The sequence below is a fragment of the Vigna unguiculata genome, chromosome 10 (genome assembly GCF_004118075.2).
Source record: "Vigna unguiculata cultivar IT97K-499-35 chromosome 10, ASM411807v1, whole genome shotgun sequence".
In the NCBI taxonomy this organism is placed as follows: domain Eukaryota; kingdom Viridiplantae; phylum Streptophyta; class Magnoliopsida; order Fabales; family Fabaceae; genus Vigna; species Vigna unguiculata.
The window spans coordinates 33,938,663-33,949,287 of record NC_040288.1 but is presented as its reverse complement, the minus strand read 5'-3'; the positions used below and the strand labels follow the sequence as shown (position 1 = coordinate 33,949,287).

The window sequence follows — 10,625 nt, the reverse complement described above, 5'->3', positions numbered from 1 at the left end:
ATATTACACATTTTTTGTTATGTTATTCAACAAAATATAAATAAAAAAAAACTACACATTTTTGTCATGCTAATTTAGAAAATATTGTTGATAAGACGGTTACTTGAATAATTTACTATAAAGATTATAGTTAAATACTAAAGTATCAACCTATCATCAACTCGACTCGAACTCGTTTAACATGTGGGTTAAGTGAGCCGGGGCTCGAACCTGTGGCGAGTTGGGTTGATTCATAGGTTGAAACCTATTTTGACATCTCTATTTTTGAGATAAAATTTTCCGCTCATTTATTATTATCTTTATTTATTATATTTAGAAAATTATTTACTTAAACATTTGAATGTCTTTGTAAGTAACTATCTCACAACAACTAAAATGAAGAAGAAAAATAAGGGATTGTGTTATTTAGGCAGTGGAATCAAATCAACTACTTTTTCCTTGATGTGATTCCTATTTAGTTTCATAAAATAATGATATGGTTTAAAATGGTTGTTATTAACCATTGCATCGAAGTAGTAAAATCTGTTTCAAAACAAGTTAAAATTTTAACATGAATTTAAATTATTTTATTGTTATAAATTTTAGGGTTAAATATGATTTTAATTTATAAGTTTGAATATGAAATTAAAATATATTTCTACTCAAAACTTTAATGATTTTTGTCCCAACTTTAAAAATAAATAATTTTTTTTAATCGAAAAAGTATTAGCAGAGAAAGTGCTACGAGACAAATGATTCTTTCGAAAAAAAAAAGTCACACTTAAGCCTTTTTTATTTTTCTTGAAAATATTTTAAAAGATAAAAAAAATTTTCTCCAAGAAAAAGATAAGATGTTTTTGTATTAAGCTCTCTAATGTTTTGGTGCTAACTACTTTTACAACAAATATTTATTATATTTATTTTTTCAAAAACTAAATATTATTTTCCTTATCCAAGCAATCACTTTAACTATTATTATGACAATAGTCTTTTTTTAACTTTAAAAACTTTTAAGAAATAATAAAAAAATGCTATGATCCAAAATATTTAAAATAAACAAGTATCAAATAGGAGTTTATGTTCCAAAGTCAAAACACTACAAAAGACAAATTTTCAAAGCTTAAATATTGAACAAAGATATAAATAGGTAATTTTCTATTATATGTGTTTCATATTTATAAGTGTTTATATATAATTATCTGTAAAAAGATAATTGTTACAAGATGTTACGATAGTGTATCATAATGAGGATATAAAATGTTACCAATATATATTAAAAGACATTAAATACATTTTATCAATTTATCAATTTATTTCCTTGTTAAGATATTTTTTACTTTATAAGTGAATTGACGCGTAATATATATAAAACACTAAAGAAATACTCGTAAAATAGTAATTATTTTCTCCTAATTCTATCTCATTTTTATATTATCATCTGTGGAGCTACATGTTCTTTTATATTGTATTGTGAGATAATATAATAAATATAAATTTTAATGTATTTATTTTTATTTTATATTCTTCATAATATAAAATTACTTAACCACGTATACATATTTCAAATTAAATTTAACAAATATACATCTCAACATGTATCATATGTATTCTCACATTAGAAAATAAATATGAGAAAGTGCTCTTAAACCAATTTTATCCAACATACATGAATCTTTAAACACGTCCAATGATTCAAAATAATTTGTCACACTCAACGTCTTTCAAATGACTCGTATTAAGTATATTACACCAAAGACGTTAACTTGATCCATTAGAATCACCTATCCATGAAAATCAACCACAAATTTGTATGTTAAGGTGATTGCTTGCATCTATTATAATAAGATTTTTCTTTAGTTTCTCACCACCTTATGTCTTATCTGATAAAGATATAAAAATAAGGTCAATTTACATTTTAAGAGTGAGGGGTAATTTTTACCTTACAAATTGTTTTTATAAAAATGAATTATGCTTAAATTCACTTCCTAATATGATATCATAGTATATCTTAGTAAGGTTTGTTGGATCTATTGTGTCACTCACTATAAAACCTTTAATATCTATGTAATTTACATCATCAATAAAATCCAAATATCTCCGCTCCATAGTCAATTCCAAGTTTAATATTGTGTAATATCATCACAAGTATTCCCATCACACACCATTTTAACGGGCAACATACACATAACGGATCACAATACATCACTAGGTATCCAAATGTAACATACATCTGTTACGGGTCACAAGCCCACTAAACGAAAAATCCATAAACCAAATTGGATGAAAGATTTTTATTGTTAGAAAATGTTTGGGTTGTTTTTATAGCCCAACTTTGGGGGCCAATTGTACTGCAATCCTTCCCAGTATTTATATCATTGTGTACAGTGTACAGTGATATTAGGGCAATGAATGAAAAAAGTGTTTTATGTTTCTGTCTTTCCTTATGTGTAACTATATCTTAATGTAACAGTAGTTGTGATCTAACAATATATATATATATATATATATATATATATATATATATATATATAGTATACTATGCAATCGTATATCGCATTGTCATACAACACAAGAATACACCATAAATGCAGTTCATATACCATTTCTCACAATTATATGAACATAAATTCCTCATTTTTTTATCACTTTATATATTTTCACTTAAACAAAAATCATACGAGATAAATATTTTGTCTTACTCTCAATCTACTAAAAGAAAAAATTATTCTTATTTGAAATTTAAAGCAAACAACCAATAATTGTTCAAATAAAAATATTGTTAAGAAAAACAACTTTTTTTGCCCACATTTTTACATTATTGATAATACTTCACTAAGTGAAAATGTCTTGAAATTAAGTTCATAAACTTTATAAACCGAAACAATTTCTACATTTTTACATCAGTGATAATTCTTCACTAAATAAAAATGTCTTAAATTAAGTTCACAAACTTTATAAATCGAAGTAATCTCTACTTCAATTTTAAATACCAACATATCACAAACAAATAATTTTGTTCATAAACACCAATATGGCTCTATCCTTAAAAACAAAGGATTTTACTGAAAAATCTCAATCTAAAAGCTTTTGTAATTTCGCAATTAATCATAAAACCTTTAGTTTCATTTAATGACTAGTATATCTCCAAAGGAAAATGATATTTTAACCCACTTTTTTTGACCCACTTTTAACCCACCACTCTCATCACTCTTAGATAATTTATTTTAATTTTTGTAGTGATGTGATATGATGATTTAAGGTGATGAAAATGGTAGATTGAAAATGGATAAAAAAAATAAATTAAAATATCATTATCCATCTCGAAATTTAAAAACAACATAATCACATTTCAAACTAAAACAACTTGATCGAATAAATATCAATTTCAACTAAAGATCATTAAAACATTATTTTCATTATAAAAAAACACACTGAGTATTCACAAGATTCATGTAGTCTCTATTTGCACCTTAATTCCAAAACAAATTAACTAACATGAATTAAATACATTAACTCCTCTTTTCTCTTCTCAAGGAAAAAATTTCAAAACTAAGATAAGTTAGAGACATCAAAACTTGCTCATAGAGAACTTCATTTACAAAAGACAACATATCATTACAAACATGAACTAACAAATATTAATATAATTGGCTTCGATCTAACATACAAGATTTATAATCACCTCATAAAACTATGCAAAGATAGAGAACTTTAAAATCTAAAGAAAGAAAATTTTATTCTAAAACAAAAACACGATCGGATGACATCATAACCTCTATTGTCTTAAAATTATATTATTTAAAAAGAATAAAGAAAATCTTTGAAAAAATGTTTAAGAAGTTTAAAATTCTTTTATGCATTGATTATTATTAACATGTTTATGACTAATTTTTTCAGTAAAAAATACTATTTATTATTATAAACATATGATTAATCTTTTCAGTTAAACTTATTCCCAGCTAAAAGTTTTGAAGATTAATTTGTTAATTATATTCATGAAAAACAGTTATGTATGAGTTTCTCTCTTTTCTGTCAATAGCATGTTTTTTCAGTTTTATCCTAAATTATTATTTTATAAATAATTTAGTGTTATTTTAAAAACTTCCAGTTATTTGAAAAACCTACTTTGTTTACTTATTATTCTAAAAATTAATTTTATTATTATTTTAAAAATTAATTACTTTATAAATAATTTATTTTTAATCGTTATTTTAAAAACTTTTTTACTTTTAACAATTATTTTATTTAAAAACTATTTCAAAAATTAATTACATATTTCGAAAGTAAATATTATTGATCTTCTTAAATTTCTATAAAAATTAAAAAATTATAAGGGAATACCTCGTCCATTTTGGTGTCTATTGTGACGTCCCATTTTAATAGATTAATCTACCAAATAAAGCGTCATAAAATTTTGATAACGAGAGCCAATCGAATAAACATGAAACGTAAGAAGGGTAACTATTACAGTCATCCAGAGTCACTTAAAAGAAACTTAGGCATACCACATAGTCCTAAGCAAAAGGAAATTTAAAAAGGGGTGCAACAGTTTTGCAAAAAGGTTGCCACTAAGGCAACTAATACAAAAGGCCTCATGGCCCTGAAACTATTCCTAAGACATCCAGACAGGGAAGTCTAGGCCGCACCGCTGCGTCTCCCGGATCCATCACGAACCTCCCTCTCATCTGCTCCCACCAGTAAGGTGATCATCGCAAGAGAGAAAACATAACAGAAAATAAACACAACATGCAAGGGTAAGCTAGTGCAATATAAGACTTATCATGGTATAAAGGAATAAGTGCGTAAACATTCCCAGACATACAACACAGAGGCACATAATCATGTTATGGCAAGCAAGCAAAACACTATGACTCGATTATCCGAATACATATATTAAGATCGGATTCACTGGACGCTTACACTTGTGGTGGCCTCTACTGCTCTGCAGAGCCATTGCCAATGGGTTTCACCCTACCACACACAAGGTTAGCCTTTAAACGTCTAAGGCCATTATCCTGCCAAAGACTAGGGCCTCCCGCTACTCTCACCACTTGGGTCAGTTTGCTCTACTTGAGACTCACTGACCCTTTAGAGTTTCGGGATGCGATCCTTACTTGAATCCTTATCTTAATATATACACTACACGCCACCACGAGGTCTCCCCACGAGACTCATGGAATTACGCCTATCGCACCAAATTTATGCTTCATACCATATCCACCACCTTTATCTTGAACATCCAATTCTCATGCAAGTTCTCAACCAACCAAACAAGTCATGTTTTCCATTTCATACTCAACATAACAAGACTTCATTTAATCTCATACAATCAAGCACAACACACAACCATAATTCTTACACCAAAATTTCTAAGAAAATTTATTATCACAAAACCAAAATCACTACAGTAATGCGTGACACATTTCTCAAGCTACAGATATCAAATCGACGATCCAACCGGTCAAAACATAAAATAGCATGTTATGAACCACATGTCAAAATTTGAGCTCAATCAAACGGTTAATGAGTCGGGAAAGTCAATTTTTCTAAAACTGCGCATATCAGAAAAATACACAGTCGCCCAGCGAGCCAAGGAACTAGCCCAGCGAGCCAAGGAACTAGCCCAGCGAGCCAAGGAACTCACCCAGCGACTGTGCGACGCATCAGAATACGAAAAAAGACGTCAAACATCACAGTTTCATGAATATTTGAACCCCTAACTCAGAAATATACCAAAACTAACGTTTTCCAATCATTTAAGCATAAAACAGAAACGAACCACATATTTCAAAAACGCGAAAAAAAAAAAAAACTAGCTTCCCTTACCTCGCTTAGATGCTAAAACGAAATAGACCCGCAACTAAGAAGTATTTCAGCTCCAAGGGCTAGAGCAGTGAGCTGAAACATGGAAATCAGCACAGAACGGGGTAAATAAACGGAACCCTAACTGACCAACATGCTCAAACAACGGGAAAAGGGGAAGAAAGTAGACCAAAGGCTCAAGAGTTCGACTTACCAGGAAGTATAGGGTCGATCTTTGCTACCTCAAGATGGAAGAGGACTGTGCCCTAGCAGAGCCTTGCTGAAGGATAGAGGGTTTGAGGAAGAGGGCAGCTCTGGAAAACAGAAGAGTGAAGAATGAGTGAGTTGGAAGGGTATAGGGTCCTACTGAAGGGCTGCCCTTGGGCCTACGAAGGGACCAGGCCCACACCTCTGGAACAGCAAAGGAAAAGAAAAAGGGCTTACATCCATAATTCTATTTTCAATTTTACCATTTAATAGTAACTATTTTTAAATTAAAATAAATGTTTTAACTATTTTCAATTTTTTTTAAATTAATCATTTTAAACCTAAAATAAGTATCTTTCATAAAAAAAATTATCTAAAAAAATAATTATAATAAAAATTACAAAAATTATCTATTTTATGTTAAAAAATTTTAAAAGTGAACACATGCATGTGTTGTTACTAGTAGCCATAAATGTTTTACTTATACTTTACTCCAGATAGAATATTTATAAATAAATCCTTGATTCATTCATATATGGTACAAATTTGACCATCTTAAATAAGTTATGCACTTCAAATGAACTTACTTTTTAAAAAATAGAAAAAAGTGGAAGAAGATAATTACTTATAATAACATGGTTTAAGGTTTGACAATATATATATATATATATATATATATATATATATATATATATATATATATATATATATATATATATATATGATAAATTTGGTAGGTATTTAGTATAGAATAATATGATAATAAAATAAAAAAGTATTTAGTTTTATTGATTTCAGTAAGATTTTCAGTTTTAGAAAAAAAAAGTTCTACTAGTTATCCTCCAAAATCTTTGTAGAAAGTAACTTCATCAGAAGTAAATTTATAGCTTCATTTTAGCTTATGTAGTACGACTACTTACCACACATTAAAGTTTATTGAATTCAACATTTTAAAAATCTTCAAAAGTTATGAATTAACAATTTTACTTTCTATATAAAAATAAAATATAATATTACTTAGTACTTAATGAAGTCTCAACTATTTGTTGGTATATTCGTAAATTTACACAGATGTTGGGTCAATTATTGGTTGCATCATTGCATGTGCAATGGAAAAAGAAAAAGGCTAAGGACGACAATTTTCAAAAGGAAATTCAATATTTTCTGCGATTCCGTTTGTTCATTACTCTGTCTCAGTTCCAAATTTGTTCTCAATTGTCTTCTTTTCTTTTGTTTTTGTTTTTGTTTTTTCTCCTGTGTTTTCTTTTGTTCTTGTTACTATTGCGTAAAATGTGTTTAAAATTTGTGAGTTTTGATGGATTTAATAGGACAATTAAACAATTTCATTTAAAACCTTCAAATATAAAATCTTATTAAAAATTTGTCATCTTATATAAACTAAAATAATTATGATTTAGTGTATGAATTGTAGTTTGAATATATTTTAATACCTAAAATATCTTAATAGATTTTTTTCAATATTTAAATATTTATTTAACTTATTGTAGTATTCCTATTCTAGGAATAATTATCTCATCATTACATTTAAATGTATTTAATTTCACAGTGATAATGTTAAGATTATAAACACAATCACAAAGAAGGTAGCAGAACACAAAACAGGCACCATTTCCATTACTTGAACCCAAATACTCATATCCATTTAAAGTTCGAATTCACAAATCAACATTTAACAATTAAGTTCTATCATATACTAATAACACTTCAAATTTCATTTTAATTCATCAATTCAAATCACAATTACTAAATAATCAGTTCATACCATATGAAACAATAATACATATATCAACACTAACTTCCATTACCTAGTTATTCTATTTGAGGAATTGATTCACTAAATATGTTGTCTTTAATACCAAGAACACTAAGGTATGTTTAAATATGAAAGAGATGATGGGGTCAATCATATATCATTTGAGGTATTATCCGCTTTTGAGTATGTGATCCGTCATAGTTTTGTCTCTAAAAGGTACTTTATAATAAAAGGAAAAATAAATATTTAATTTGTCTTTGGCCTCTACTCTTAAACGATATGAGACTATTGGACATGGTAGGAATAATATATAATTTAAAATATAAACTAGACAAAATATTTTTGAAAATGAAAATGAATTGTTTACACACATTACCCACAAATCCTCCCTTTCTCTCCATTTCATACATAATGTTTTCACTCTTAACTTCTTCTTTTTTCAAAAATCACTTAAATCATTCAAAACAAATTGTTATAATTCATGAGTCGATATTTTATAACCAAGAGGGAGAAAAACTTCTTTAATATTAACAAGTTAGATGACTGATGCACAATTTAAAAACCTAATCAATCACCAATAAATAGATTTTAATATGAAGGAAATAGTAAATATAATGAAGGAAAGATAAAACATGCAAGAGTTTATACTGGTTCGATCCCTTGGAATCTACATCCAGTTTTTCCTACCAAACCATATTTAGAGAGTCTCTCTCACTATATCTCAAAGGCTTACAAGATTTATCAAAACATTTAGAAAATCTTAACTCTAAGACAAGAAAAAATACAAGCAAGGCTATACTGTACATTTGCTTCAAACACAATACCATACAGAGTAACTTGCAACCTATAATAGTATACAAAATTATAACTTAGAAATCAGATTGAATACACTTTTGTTCAATTATGAATTTCCTTCATCTTACCAAGCCAAGATCCATGTTGTAGAAACCAATCTTGATGAATCTTAAAGAAATTCAAATGAATCTTCCAAAATGCTCCAAGAAAGCCTTCTCAATCTTTTTTTAGAGGATCAGAATTCAATTGCCTGAAACCTAAAAAGCATAATGCTAGATAGATTTCAGGTTTAAATGACTCTATTGATAAAATTAATCAACTACATTAATTTCCTAATTGATTATGTTTCTAATCAACTAAACTAGTGACCTAATTGGTTATGTCTTTAATCAATTAAATTAATTACCTAGTTGATTAGTATATCAGTTTTTCAACAAATCTTTCAAAACATTCGTGCTAACTTTTAGTCATAATAGATTATGCACATGATTAAGATTCTAATGATAATTCTAATTTCTAAATACATATTTTCTAGCACTTGGACATCATCAAAAACAATAACTTGATATTCTTTGACATAATAATAACACAAATACCCAAAATTATTGTAAATGCACTCAAATATTTTCTCATAGATAACAAATTTGCAAACAAAATTCAGTTTAGTGTTTCTTTTTCCATTTACTCTATCTTTCACATTAAAAAATATATATTCAAATTAATAATAAAAATCTTATATGCATTATTTTTGTTAAGTCGATTCATTATTTTACATTTTATTTTATAAAGAGAGAAAAAAAGTGATATAACTTGATTCACACAATATGATGATAATTCATTGATTTCCATATTTATGATAAACTGAGTGTACATAGTAAAAATTCATTATTTTCATTTCTATCTCTTGAAATTTTTTTATAATACATGCTATTTTATAACTATAATTGTTTTATGTGTATGAGTCACTAATCTTTTGTTCTGAGAATATAAATTGGACATCAACTTTGAGAAGAAAATAAATGTTGCATGGGGTCCACTAAATGATAACAATTAGCAATCAATTTAACATACTTTCTTATTATCCTAACACTAATTGCAAATATTGAAACTAAACGCAAGTAATCATTACAATCACCTCAAAAAATTATTTTTCTAAATGACCTATTTTGTTCCTTTGTTAATCATGTTCAAATTTAAGACTTATATATGAGGAAAATTCAATTCCATATACCTATCCACTCTATCAAAAAATGAATTAAAAGGTATCTGAACATATTTAATTTTTTTTAATAAATTACATATATTACTAATACAAAATTCTTTATAATTTTACAGTTAAAATTGTGTTATTATTAGATAGCTTAATTATTTTATAACTATATATCTTAATTTTAGGATTGACATTTATAACATATTAATTATGATATTATAGAAATTATATTATTATTATTATTATGGATTAAACATGTTTTTTATTTTAAAATTTGAACCCAAAATTAAAATTTGTGGTGATCTTTTATACTAACTGGTCCACAAATAAATATAATTTTTTTAATTCAATTGTGTAAATTTTTTTTACGTGTTGTGTCAAACAACGCTTCATATTGATATTTTGTTTATATAATTTAATACATTTAACTTCAAGTTACATCCTAAAATACCATGTAACAAATAAAAAAATTGATGTCATTGAGTTAAAAAAATTATATATATATATATATATATATATATATATATATATATATATATATATATATATATATATATATATATATATATATATATGTATTTATTTCTTTTAAGTTTGAACACCGAAATATATTGAAATTTGAATCATAAATAAATTTTAGTTTTGTGTATAAGTTTATGATTACAAATATATTTAATTTGTTTTTTATTATTTAAATGATAATTCTGTGAAGACATAATACAGGGTAGAATAGAATAGGCAGAGTAAATTCTACAATACATTTTAAAATTTGAAAATTCTTTACAAAATTTTGAAATGTTAAGGGTAGGTGCAGTGTATTTTATGGCCCTGTAGAGAAGTTAAGTGAAATAACATACA

General features: G+C 26.6%; 1 long non-coding RNA gene across 1 annotated transcript; it reads right to left on the bottom strand.

Moving 5' to 3' along the window:
• Positions 1–4,410: 4,410 nt before the first annotated feature.
• Positions 4,411–6,179, bottom strand: LOC114167605. Its single transcript, XR_003600279.1, has 3 exons — positions 5,996–6,179; positions 5,806–5,877; positions 4,411–4,664 (listed from the first exon to the last, which is right to left on the bottom strand). It is a non-coding gene; the product is annotated as an uncharacterized LOC114167605 (long non-coding RNA).
• Between the last annotated feature and the right edge of the window lie 4,446 nt (positions 6,180–10,625).